The sequence below is a fragment of the Aethalodelphis obliquidens genome, unplaced genomic scaffold (assembly GCF_003676395.1).
Source record: "Aethalodelphis obliquidens isolate GAN/ISIS:26980383/991018 unplaced genomic scaffold, ASM367639v1 scaffold3, whole genome shotgun sequence".
NCBI lineage: Eukaryota > Metazoa > Chordata > Mammalia > Artiodactyla > Delphinidae > Aethalodelphis > Aethalodelphis obliquidens.
In genome coordinates, this window is record NW_020837947.1 from 37975468 (window position 1) to 37988578 (window position 13111).

Here is a 13111-nt window from a genome sequence, read left to right on the forward strand (position 1 = left end):
TGTTTCTTCTTTCTTAATGTAGGATTGTATTGCTGTAAACTTCCCTCTTAGAACTGCTTTGCTGCATCCCATTGGTTTTGGGTCGTCGTGTTTTCATCCTTTTTTTCTAGGTATTTTTTGATTTCGTCTTTGATTTCTTCAGTGATCTCTTGATTATTTAGTAGTGTATTGTTTAGCCTTCATCTGTTTGTATTTTTTTACAGATTTTTTTCCTGTAATTGATATGTAGTCTCATAGCACTGTGGTCAGAAAAGATACTTGATATGATTTCAATTTTCGTAAATTTACCAAGGCTTGATTTGTGACCCAAGATATGATCTATCCTGGAGAATGTTCCATGAGCACTTGAGAAGAATGTGTATGCTGTTGTTTTTGGATGGAATGTCCTATAAATATCAATTGAGTCCATGTAGTTTAATGTATCATTTAAAGCTTGTGTTTCCTTATTTATTTTCATTTTGGTTGATCTGTCCATTGGTGAAAGTGGGGTGTTAAAGTCCCCTACTATGATTGTGTTACTGTCGATTTCCCCTTTTATGGCTGTTAGCATTTGCCTTATGTATTGATGTGCTCCTATGTTGGGTGCATAAATATTTACAATTGTTATATCTTCTTGTTGGATTGATCCCTTGATCATTATGTAGTGTCCCTCTTTGTCTCTTGTAATACTCTTTGTTTTAAAGTCTATTTTGGCTGATATGAGAATTGCTACTCCAGCTTTCTTTTGATTTCCATTTGCATGGACTATCTTTTCCCATCCCCTCACTTTCAGTCTGTATGTGTCCCTAGGTCTGAAGTGGGTCTTTTGTAGACAGCATATATATGGGTCTTGTTTTTGTATCTATTCAGCTGGTCTATGTGTTTTGGTTGGAGCATTTAATCCATTTACATTTAAGGTAGTTATCGATATGTATGTTGCTATTACCATTTTCTTAATTGTTTTGGGTTTGTTACTGTAGACCTTTTCCTTCTCTTGTGTTTCCTGCCCAGAGAAGTTCCTTTAGCATTTGTTTTAATGCTGGTTTGGTGGTGCTGAATTCTCTTAGCTTTTGCTTGTCTGTAAAGGTTTTAATTTCTCCATCAAATCTGAATGAGATCCTTGCTGGGTAGAGTAATCTTGGTTGTAGGTTTTTCCCTTTCATCACTTTAAATATGTCCTGCTACTCCCTTCTGTCTTGCAAGGTTTCTGTTGAAAGATCAGCTGTTAACCTTATGAGGATTCCCTTTTGTGTTATTTGTTGTTTTTCCCTTGCTGCTTTTAATATTTTTTCTTTGTATTTAATTTTTGATAGCTTGATTAATATGTGTGTTGTCCTGTTTCTCCTTGGATTTATCCTGTATGGGACTCTCTGTGCTTCCTTGACTTGATTAACTATTTCTTTTCTCATATTAGGGAAGTTTTCAACTATAATCTCTTCAAATATTTTCTCAGTCCCTTTCTTATACTCTGCTTCTTCTGGGACCCCTATCATTAGAATGTTGGTGCATTTAATGTTGTCCCAGAGGTCTCCTAGACTGTCCTCAGTTCTTTTCATTCTTTTTTCTTTATTCTGCTCTGCAGTAGTTATTTCCACTACTTTTTCTTCCAGGTCACTTATCCATTCTTCTGTCTCAGTTATTCTGCTATTGATTCCTTCTTGAGAATTTTTAATTTTATTTATTGTGTTGTTCATCATTGTTTGTTTGCACTTTAGTTCTTCTAGATCCTTGTTAAACATTTCTTGTGTTTTCTCCATTCTTTTTCCAAGATTTTGTGTCATCTTTACTATCATTACTCTGAATTCTTTTTCAGGTAGACTGCTTATTTCCTCTTCATTTGTTTGGTCTGCCGGGGTTTTACCTTGCTCCTTCATCTGCTGTGTTTTTCTCTGTCTTCTCATTTTGCGTAACTTACTGTGTTTGGGGTTTCCTTTTCACAGGCTGCAGGTTTATAGTTCCCATTGTTTTGGTGTCTGCCCCCAGTGGGTAAGGTTGGTTCCATGGGTTGTGTAGGCTTCCTGGTGGAGGAGACTAGTGCCTGTGTTCTGGTGGATAAGGCTGGATCTTGTCTTTCTTGTGGGCAGCACCACATCAGGTGGTGTGTTTTGGGGTGTTCGTGACCTTATTATGATTTTAGGCAGCCTCTCTGCTAATGGGTGGGGTTATGATCCTGTCTTGCTAGTTGTTTGGCATAGGGTGTCCAGCACTGTAGCTTGCTGGTCATTGAGTGGAGCTGGGTCTTAGCATTGAGATGGAGATCTCTGGTAGAGCTTTCGCTGTTTGATATTACGTGGAGCTGGGAGGTGTCTGGTGGACCAATGTCGTGAACTAGGCTGTTCCACCTCAGAGGCACAGGCGTGACACCCGGCTGGAGCACCAAAACCCTGTCAGCCACACAGGTCAGAAAAAAGGGAGGAAATAAGAAAGAAAAGAAAAGAAAGAAAGAAAGAAAGAAGGAAAGGGGGGGAGGGAGGGAGGAAGGAGGAAAGAAAGAAAGAAAAATAATAAAGTTATTAAAAAATTGTTAAAAGTTTAAATGTAATAAATAAAAAAGAAAGAAAGAAGAGAGCTACCAAATCAAAAAACAAATCCACCAATGATAACATGTGCTAAAAGCTATACTAAAAAAAAAGCAAAACCAGAAACAGACAGACAGACAGAACCCTAGGACAAATGGTAAAAGAAAAGCTATACAGACAAACTCACACAAAGAAGCATGCACATACGTCTACAGTTGCTCCCAAATTCCACCGCCTCAATTTTGGGATGATTCATTGTCTATTCCGGTATTCCAGAGATGCAGGGTACAGCAAGTTGATTGTGGAGATTTAATCCTCTGCTTCTGAGACTGCTGGAGAGATTTCACTTTCTCTTCTTTGTTCGCACAGCTCCTGGGGTTCAGCTTTGGATTTGGCCCCGCCACTGTGTGTAGGTCGCCTGAGGGCGTCTGTTCCCGCTGAGACAGGAGGGGGTTAAAGGAGCAGCTGCTTCGGGGTCTCTGGCTCACTCAGGCTGGGCAGGGGGAGGGAGGAGTATGGATGCGGGGCGAGCCTGTGTTGGCAGAGGCCGGCGTGACGTTGCACCAGCCTGAGGCGCGCCGTGCGTTCTCCTGGGGAGGTTGTCCCTGGATCACGGGACCCTGGCAGTGGTGGGCTGCACAGGCTCCTGGGAGAGGAGGTGTGGATAGTGACCTGTGCTCGCACACAGGCTTCTTGGTGGCGGCAGCAGCGGCCTTAGCGTCTCATGCCCGTCTCTGGGGTCCGTGCTGATAGCCACAGCTCGCACCGTCCCTGGAGCTCGTTTAGGCTGCACTCTTAATCCCCTCTCCTCGAGCACCCCAAAACAATGGTCTCTTGCCTCTTAGGCAGCTCCAGAGTTTTTCCCGGACTCCCTCCTGGCTAGCTGTGGTGCACTAGCCCCCTTTAGGCTGTGTTCATGCCGCCAGCCCCAGTCCTCTCCCTGCGATCCGACCTCCGAAGCCCGAGCCTCTCCCAGCCCCCGCACTCCCCGGCGGGTGAGCAGACAAGCCTCGGGCTGGTGAGTGCTGGTTGGCACCAATCCTCTGTGCAGGAATCTCTCTGCTTTGCCCTCCGCACCCCTGTTGCTGCGCTCTCCTCTGCGGCTCCGAACCTTCCCCCCTCCGCCACCCGCAGTCTCTGCCCGCGAAGGGGCTTCTAGTGTGTGGAAACCTTTCCTCCTTCACAGCTCCCTCCCACTGGTGCAGGTCCCGTCCCTATTCTTTTGTCTCTGTTTTTTCTTTTTTCTTTTGCCCTAGCCAGGTACGTGGGGAGTTTCTTGCATTTCAGGAAGTCTTCTGCCAGCATTCAGTAGGTGTTCAGTAGGAGTTGTTCCACATGTAGATGTATTTCTGATGTATTTGTGGAGAGGAAGGCGATCTCCACGTCTTACTCCACCGCCATCTTGAAGGTCTCCCCAAACTAATAGCTCTTAAAAACTTGTGTCTATAGCTCCAATTCAGTGAGTATAAAGAGCTATACAAATGCCAGCCCGTAATACCAACATGTTCAAAAGATCAAAATCGTAGCCACACAGACAAGAACTCCCATTTGTTCAATGACTCTGCTACAGTGGACACATCTGCTTTAGATGGACGGTTGGATTTCCTGATATTTATGGTTCCTTTGGAATCTAAGTTTCCATGTAAGTATAGGATGGAGTCTACAATTTGAAACTCAAGATAATACATTTTTATTCTTCATTATTTGGAATATGATTGCCTACATTACTTATAGTGGCTAGGCAAACAGAACAGATATTATACTTTCCTCTTCATTGTCATTACCATTTCCAAAGGCAACTGGGTAACTTGTGTATTCGTCCACACTTAAGGAAAACAGATTGTTGGAAGAGCAGAGGGCCACGCTTAGAGGAACACTGTTTTATCTCTGCTCTGCACAAGTGCATGGCTCATGTGTAACTTTGACTCTGTCTGAGCATGTTGGCAGATACTTGTTGAGCAATATAATGCATAGGTTCTGGAATCAGAGAGTACTGAGTTTAGAAGGCCATTCTCAAAAGGTAGAATGGCATAGTGGTTAACAACACAGTCTCTGGAACCCAAATGCTTGAGTATGAATCCTGATTTCCCCACTTACTAGCTCTGGGACCTTGACTTTCTATCCTTCAATTATCCCTTCTGTAAAATGGGAATAATAATAGTGCCCTCCTCACAGATTTGCTGAGGAGGTGAAATGTGTTACTATCTGTGCTTAGTACAACTGATGGCACATTATAGGTGCTCTCTTTGTGCCATAAATGTAAATCCTCATTCAAGTGGATCTGACTCAGACAAGTTGGGATTCATGCTCTAGCCCTGCCACTCACTCATTTTATGACCTTGGGCAGCACTTAACCCCTCTCTGATCTATCTATACAGGAGATTTAAAATAAGAGCACCTGCCTCAGAGAGGTGTTGTAGGGATTGAATGTGCTATACATGCGAAATTACTTAATAGGACCCAGCATGTGGTAAGTGTTAGGAAATACTAACTATTATTGCCATCATTAAAAGTGATGTTGTCTCAGGACTTCCCTGTTGGCGCAGTGTTTAAGAATCCACCTGCCATTGCAGGGGACATGGGTTCAAGCCTGGGAAGATCCCACATGCCACAGAGCAACTAAGCCTGTGCGCCACAACTACTGAGCCTGTGCTCTAGAGCCTGCGAGCCACAACTACTGAAGCCCGCACGCCTAGAGCCCATGCTCCGCAACAAGAGAAGCCACCACAATGAGAAGCCCGCGCACCACAACGAAGACTAGCCCCTGCTCTCCACAACTAGAGAAAGCCCATGCACAGCCATGAAGACCCAACGCAGCCAAAAAAAAAAGAAAATGATGCCTCAACTCTCCCAGTTTTGTCCATTAACTCAATACACATCAATTCTAAACTTTTCCAGACATCTTGCCTTCTCTGTCTTGCTTCTTTCTAGACATCTGCAATTTCATGACTGGCCAACACCACAACTGAACTCAAAGAAAACAAAACTTTTCATGATCCCTGCTAATAAGTGCCTCTTAGGTTTCCCTCCTTGCTGGGAATGGCACCACTACCTTCCTCCAAGCTCAAATAGTGGATGGTGCTATCCCTTATTGGATTCATCACTTTCACTCACACATGCCCAATTCTATTTAACTCTGCATAGAAAGCCTCATTTACTCTCAACTCCTTCAGTGACTCCTAGTTGCAGAAATCATGGTTTCTAGGTTGACTATTAAAATGCATTCCCAATTTCTTTCTCTGAATCCATTCTCTTATGTTCTAGCCTTGTTTTTACTAAGTACATCTAAAATATTATTTCTCTCTTGAACAACCTTCATTTGCCGTGACATTAAATAGAGACAACTCAGCCTGATCTGTAAACACTTTGCACATGACAATCCTATCCAACCTTTCCAGATGTGGTTCTCCTACCGTCCTCAGCGTTTACCGTGCTCCTCAACTATCCTCTGTCCTTTGCTGGATCTAGTCTTTCTTCATAGTCTTTCTAACTACCCCTCCGCCAAAAGCAAGTCACTCAAAATTCCCCTGGCACATTTTCATACTTCTTTTATAATAATGACTGTATCCATTCAGAGTCAAGTATTTTGTCCAAACCACCACTTGCCCAATCAAGGCACAAGTTACAAGAGTAAACGTATTTAGTGCTTTTCTCCATCTTTTGTATTCTGAGTAGTGACAATCGCATGAAGTATTCCTAGATCAGTAAACTGTTACTGTTAAGTTGCTTACACAGAGATTGCATGTCTACGGCAATTGCCCTAGGCTTACAGTTACCTTGTGCCTCTGTTCTCCTGGTTAGCCTGAGTGATTGACGTGTGACTCCGTTCTTGCCAGATTTTATCACCTGTAGCTAGTTTACTCTGGTTCAGAATACTGATTTTGCAAAAGAGAGGAAGCTTAGGTTGTTATTCTATCCATATTTATTTCCCCATGAGTAACAAATAGATCAAGAGAATAGGTGCCTTAGTTTTAAGTGTGCTATTACCTACAAAAGTAAAATATATATTTCTTGTACCAGGACCTTGTAACATTTTAATTTTGTAAACATCCTTCATAGAAATTAGCAGATTTTGACTACACAATTAAATATAGTTATTACTTGATTCATCTAAGAACTGATATCTTTAAAAAAAATAAGTATTATTTTACTTAAAAATATCATTTAATCATTCCCTGACTTATAATTGTTGATAGGACATTTTAGGTCACTTAATTCAGTATTTAATTGAGTTAAGCCTGTATTTAAATATTTTAAAAACTAATCAGGTTGAAACTTTAATAATTCACCATAAAAAATGCTAGCAATTTTGTTTCTTTTTCCCATTTTGTTCTTTTACATAGTAACATCTCTTCCTGAAGGTCACATTTCTTCCCTATTAGAGAAAATTTGTATACTAACTTATTTTACCCCTTTTGTATTTGTGGACAGCTGGTATGCAAAATCTGAATAAACAATACAAAAATGACCCTCTTTCCAATCATGACAAGTGCTAAAAAATTGATATAAAAATTTAAAGATCATTTAATTATATTGTATTAGAATGATCTCCGACTTAAAATTACTCCCGCATTATTCCACTATGTACCTTTTAAGTAGACTACACAAAAGACCAAGCGATATACCTAATGCACCTGAAGAGTCATCATTTATATATTTGAGTTTTGTTCAGCTTTTAATGCCTTTTCATTGCCTTTACGATTGTCAGAAGTCAGTCAGCTAATAAAATACATGGGCAGAGATTTTCCTCTTGATCTGCCATATGTGTATGAATTTATTTACCTCAAATTCCCGAAATTCCAAAAGTGATTGTGGTTTCAGGAAGCAGTTTTAGGAGTCAGAGGAGGACAAGCATGTTTGGGAGGGTCACTGCAAGCTCTCCTTGCCCTAGCCAGACTTCGCTGGCCTGCTGACCACAGTCCTGGCACAGCATCTATTTCCTCCCCACCCTCTGCCCAAGTCAGAGAAGTTACCTTATTTATCACAAAGTTCTTATTCATAGAGACACTTCATGCTGAATTTATAGATTAAGAGACCCTCTAGCTCTTAAAAACCTTTAAATACAATATTCCCTCTTTGGGAAATCTGAGAAATAGATCATGAATTGATATGTCTTTCTTTACTCTCTAGGAGAAGCTTCTGAAGATGTACCAGCTTCAACGAAAGCTAAAGGTAAAATTGTTATCTTCAGTTCACTATGAGTTTTCTCTTAAGTCTGCAATATTTTTTCTGTCTGTTTTATTTAACTATTCTTGATCTGGTTTTCAGCTTTACCTAAGCAATGTTTAGAGGTAGACTTATTTGTAAACAAACAGTTTTTGTACGTTATTTGGAAAACATATATATATATATATATATCCATATATTGAAGCCTAACTGGACACTGATATATTTACAAGTAATTATTGGATAATTAGTTGGCCAATCTGCTTACAATAGCAATATTTCAAAATTATTGTTTCACCAAGGATTGGGGAGATGTTATTTGACAGCAGGAGGTTCACATAAATGTTCAGATATGAGATTGATGTGTTTATTAAGAAAAATTAAGATAACTTGCCTATGCTGGCAACAATAGCATAGAGGAAAGATGGAAGGAAGGAAGGAAGGAAGGGAGGGAGGGAGGGAGGGAGGGAGGGAGGCAGGAAGGAAGACAGATCTCAAACCTCAGAAAAATTTGCTACAACAAGATACATGACCTTAGGCGAGTATTTCCAGGACTAAATTTCCTCATCTGTATTGTAAGGTTTTCAACTAATTTAATTTAATGCATTTTTTTCCTGAAGGGTTTCCTGGCTTCCTAGTTTGGCTTGTTATATGATAGATATTTGCTGTTCTACTTCGAGACTTGCCTGTGGACAATAAGAGTTTGCCTAAGAGGTGTTCTTGTCATCAAAATATAAGTGTTGTGGCAGTGTCTGGAATTAATTGACAGTGTGGAAAATAGCACTTTGAGAAAAGACACAAGAGAATAGTTTTCTGATTCTTATGAAATGATTTACACTCGTCTTAAGATATTTTTGAATACTAAAATTTTTAGATTTTTTAAAAATTGAATTATTAAGAGCTATAACTTTTAATATATTTTTTAAATTTCTAGACCATAGCTTCTCAAACAATTTTATACACAAATCATTTGGAAATCTTGTTAAAATGAAATAAGTTGAGGTTGGGGACCAAGAACTGTGTTTATATCAGTTTCCCAAGTGATGCTGAAACTACTGGCACATGGATCACACTTTGAGAAGGAAGTTTTTTGAACTCATTTAGAATTTGATGAAATCTAAAACCTGCTTTAGATGAAACACACACACACACTCATATCTTAACATTTCATAGTTTTACAGGAAACTCGCAAAAGTTCATCTGTGGACACCAGTTAAGAACTTCTAACCTGGGAAAGGGGGTTCAAATGGATAGTGTCAAATTATCCTTTGTTAGATATACACATGGTGCATATCACTCAAGCAAAAGTGTCCTTGAATCACATGAGAGAAGGAAAGGATACAGAATACTAGCCTGCTGCTATTCTTTCAGGACAAGGATGATCATTAAAACTTATGTCTCTCACAAATTTAAAATTATTTTGACTAAAATGTTTGTTTCATAGCCAGATTCCATCCTTACCATATTATAACTCTGAGCATAAAAACCTCTTCTGAGAAAGGAATGGGTGTCAACTAGCCCTCCATTAACATCAGGACCAGTTTCTATCTGTAACATTTCCCATTCTTTTCTTTCATTGCCTCCTCTTCTACTCCTGGATCTCACCTACTAAATTTTGTAGTTAAAGGCTGAACAGAATCTGAATAAGAACCTAGAGTATGTTCTAAGGAGGGCAAGTAGCTCCTGTTTCTTTCATACTGTGCATTTTGGGGCATTTTTCAGTTCCCTACATATTTGTATAATAGCTGTGAATGTACAAGTTATTTACTTTCATATTTTTGTATCTACTAGAAGAAGCTGAAGATGTGTCTTCCACAAAGAAGCAAAAAAGTAAGTTTTTTTAAAAAGATTAAAACTACTGACGCATTCTGTAGATGGTATATATAAATTGAAACTTTAGACTCCCTTAAGAAGAAAAAGAAGAAGATTTTTAGCACAGACATGAAGAATAACATTACAGTAGGTCTCTTACATTTCAAAGAGAAGTTCTGCATTTTTTGCGTCAGGCAAGTGGCACATATTTGGAGGAATTACAAAGCAATGATGGAAGTGGCACTTATTGCAAACCGTTCTACACAGCTCTGACCCTGAGCACTCCAACCGAATCTGTGCTTAAATGCGTGCTACTGTCTGCTTTGTAAAAAGACAGCTGAAGTGATATGCTGAAATTTTTTATATCAAAAAGAAGAAAATGTAGAAATAGGTCTCAGCAATTCAATTGCTTAGAGACTCATTCTAAGAATGAAAGTTCTTTTGGATTGTTCTTGATATATGGCAGGCTCTTAATGTTCAATCTTTGGGATCGTTGATTTTAGAATGCAATCAGTATTCATATGCAGTTACAAAATTCAATGTCCAAGATTCTCATTATTTCAGTACTTCTAAATTAGATATTTTTCTTCAGATGGTAAAGCAATACATCTTGAATTCACATATGCATAAGAGTCATTGCTGGACAGACTAAAGGAAGCAATTTTTAAAATAGGTATAACCTAAGTTTGCTTCACATAATGCTTTTAAAGTAAAGAATAGACATTTATCTGAGGAAATGATGTCAATCATGTTCTCTGGGTTTCACAATGTTTCTTAGATGTATTTCTGAAGGAAATTACAAAAATGCCCTCTATAATAGAAAATGCCTCCTGTTCTGTATTAATACTTGAATTATTGAACAAATATTAAGTGCCTACTATGTTCTAGGCACCATTTAGATGCTGGGGCTTCTGCAACAGATAAGAGGGATACTCATTATAACCCTTCATATGATCAGGTTGTGTGGAATATAAAGAAATAAGCAGTTTTAATACGTTCAGATACGGTTGCAAAATCCATAAAGTCAATCTGGGCATGTTTCTGATTTATATAGCAATGCTTTCCCAATTGTTAACCTACTCATAACAAATTGTGGCTTTATCACATAACACTCAAAATCTCTTATTTCATAAATAAATATTAAAACATAATGAGATAGGTGGATTATATTAATGTCAGTTTCATGGTTGTGATATTATAGTATAATTTTGAAAAGATGTTAACCATTGGGGAAAACTAGGTGAAGGATACGTGGGCTCTCTCTGCATTATTTCTTACAACTGTATGCGACTCTACAATGATCTCAAAGTAAAAGGTTTAATTAAAAAGAAGTAAATAAATAAAATAATTCCATTATTTTAGTAAAAAAAAGCACCAAGGTATCAAGTACTTTAAGTTCATTTGGGGATTTACTTGTAGCAAAACAATATTTTCTATTTTCATCTTACCATGAAGCAATTCTATAGTTTGATATTCATGAGCCTTTTATATAAGATCTAAAATAGGCAGCTATGATGGTATTTTCACTAATAACTATTTGACATCAATAAAAGAAATGTCAGAACAGTGCCTACGGATCAGAAGGTTCAGCTGGAAAGTAGCCTGTTGTTGATGGACTCTGCCCCTTTTAGTACTGGTGCTGCCGTTTTCTGCCATCCTTCTGTGTAACCGTCCAACACCCAGGGGTGAGGGGGGTTGTGTTCCTGCCTCTGTCTGAGGCTAGAACAAAATAGAAAACAAGTCTGGATGAGATAGAGTGGAAAGGAGAAGGACTAAACTCAAGATTTCTCCAAACTTTTCATCACTGAAAACCCAATGATTAAAGTCAGCTGACATCATGGATGATGAAATCAGAATAATCCCTTGTTGCTTTCCTTGGCTTCTTTCTACACACACTTTGCTTTATTCTACTTCGTAAACCCTTAGGCTCACATGGATTTGGCCAGCACGCCCCTCACCCCCATATCCCACATACCACTAGCTGCAATTGTCATTCTCTTTCCTGGCCATGTGCAAGAAGTCTGTGGTTGGTTGACAGAATGCAAATGGATACGATGGACCACACTGAAGAGTCAGTAGGGGTCCATCATGGTGAGGAGGGGCTAAACTCACCATCTCTTAACAAAACTGCTACCTGGAAGCCTCGGCTCACTGGGCCCAGAGCTCATGCCGTATCCAATGCGCACACTGCCTCGCTGGGCTTTAAGTCCTTTCCTGTGTTGTTTTCTACTCTGACAACAGAGCTGCTATCTGGAGGCACTGCCCTAGAGAGTAACTGTGCCATCTCAGGAGAGTGCTTGCCTCCAGAGTAAGGGCAAGTGGAAAACCTCAAGACTTTACAAATCACAAGACTCTCTGTGGTGTTATTAACACACGCACGCGCACGCGTGCACACACACACACACACACACACACACACACACACACACGAGTTGGTTACTTTGCATATTGATAAGCTCATGTTTTGAAACCTGTTACTACATACCAGTTTTTCCAAATACTGTGCACATCTAGATTCCTATAAACTAAACACTTAGACTTTCTATGCCAGGCTTTTCTTATTATCATTTTAATAATGGCTTATTATGTGCCAGGAAGGATTTCAAGTGGTTCACATATATGAACTTATTTAATTTCCACAATATTTCTGTGAGGTTTTTTGTTGTTGTCTTGATTTTACATGTGAGGAACTTGCTGGTTGTTGCCAAGGCTATCTGGCTGGAGAACCCATGTCCATATGTATTGTATTAGACTGCCTCACAGTGTTTTACCTCTGTTCCTAATCACATTCTACTTGTTTCAATAAATCATCATCCTCTATTCTTTAGGCCCCATCAGCTTCTTCCAATGTGTCTACTTGGATGGATACAATGGCTATGGATTTCAGTTTCCTGTCACTCCTGCACACCGCCCTGGAGAGAGCTCTGGCCAACCAAGTACTCCAGAACAGAAGCAACAAGGACGATAAGACACATATACACAGCCCTTACAAGTGCTTTAAGACTTTGAAAATAGGATCTTCTGTTTGTCCAGAGTGGCACGTGCAATTGAAATCATATAGTCCAGGGAATTTCTCTGAAAATATTTTACCCTCCTGCCTGGTGTAGAAAGAAAGAGTGAGCAAAGGGATCGAATGATAAGTAGACGAGTTGGAGGGTCTGGCGCTCAAGAATCTGTCATTTGTTTGTTGCTGGGTGTGGGTACTTATATTTTTCTATTTCCACTCGCTGTAGGGTTGTTCACAAATTAGGTTACATTTTACTTAATAATGGTCTTTTAAACATAATTGACACAATGACAAAATGAAATTTCTGGCTTCAGTTAGATATTTACTTTGAAGTGAAAACACGGACTATGCTTCAAGTTTAAAGGGTGTAGGAGCTCATACAAAGGCTGCTCTTTTGCATCATGTAGGTGTCTAAACTCAATTTACCCAGTAAGCTGATGTTTAATAGTTTGTTTTAACATCTTTATTGGATTACAATTGCTTTACAATGGTGTGTTAGTTTCTGCTGTATAACAAAATGAATCAGCTATACATATATCCCCATATCCCCTCCCTCTTGAGCCTCCCTCCCACCCTCTCTATCCCACCCCTCTAGGTGGACACAAAGCACTGAGCTGATCTCCCTGTG

General features: G+C 39.5%; 1 long non-coding RNA gene across 1 annotated transcript in view; it reads left to right on the forward strand.

Annotated features, from left to right (window-relative positions):
• Positions 1–13029, forward strand: part of LOC113605905 (uncharacterized) — a 32146-nt gene extending 19117 nt beyond the window's left edge. Inside the window, exons 3-5 of the long non-coding RNA XR_003427396.1 lie at positions 7629–7670; positions 9456–9494; positions 12305–13029. This is a non-coding gene — a long non-coding RNA (uncharacterized LOC113605905). The remainder of the gene's footprint in view (positions 1–7628; positions 7671–9455; positions 9495–12304) is intronic.
• Positions 13030–13111: the final 82 nt, after the last annotated feature.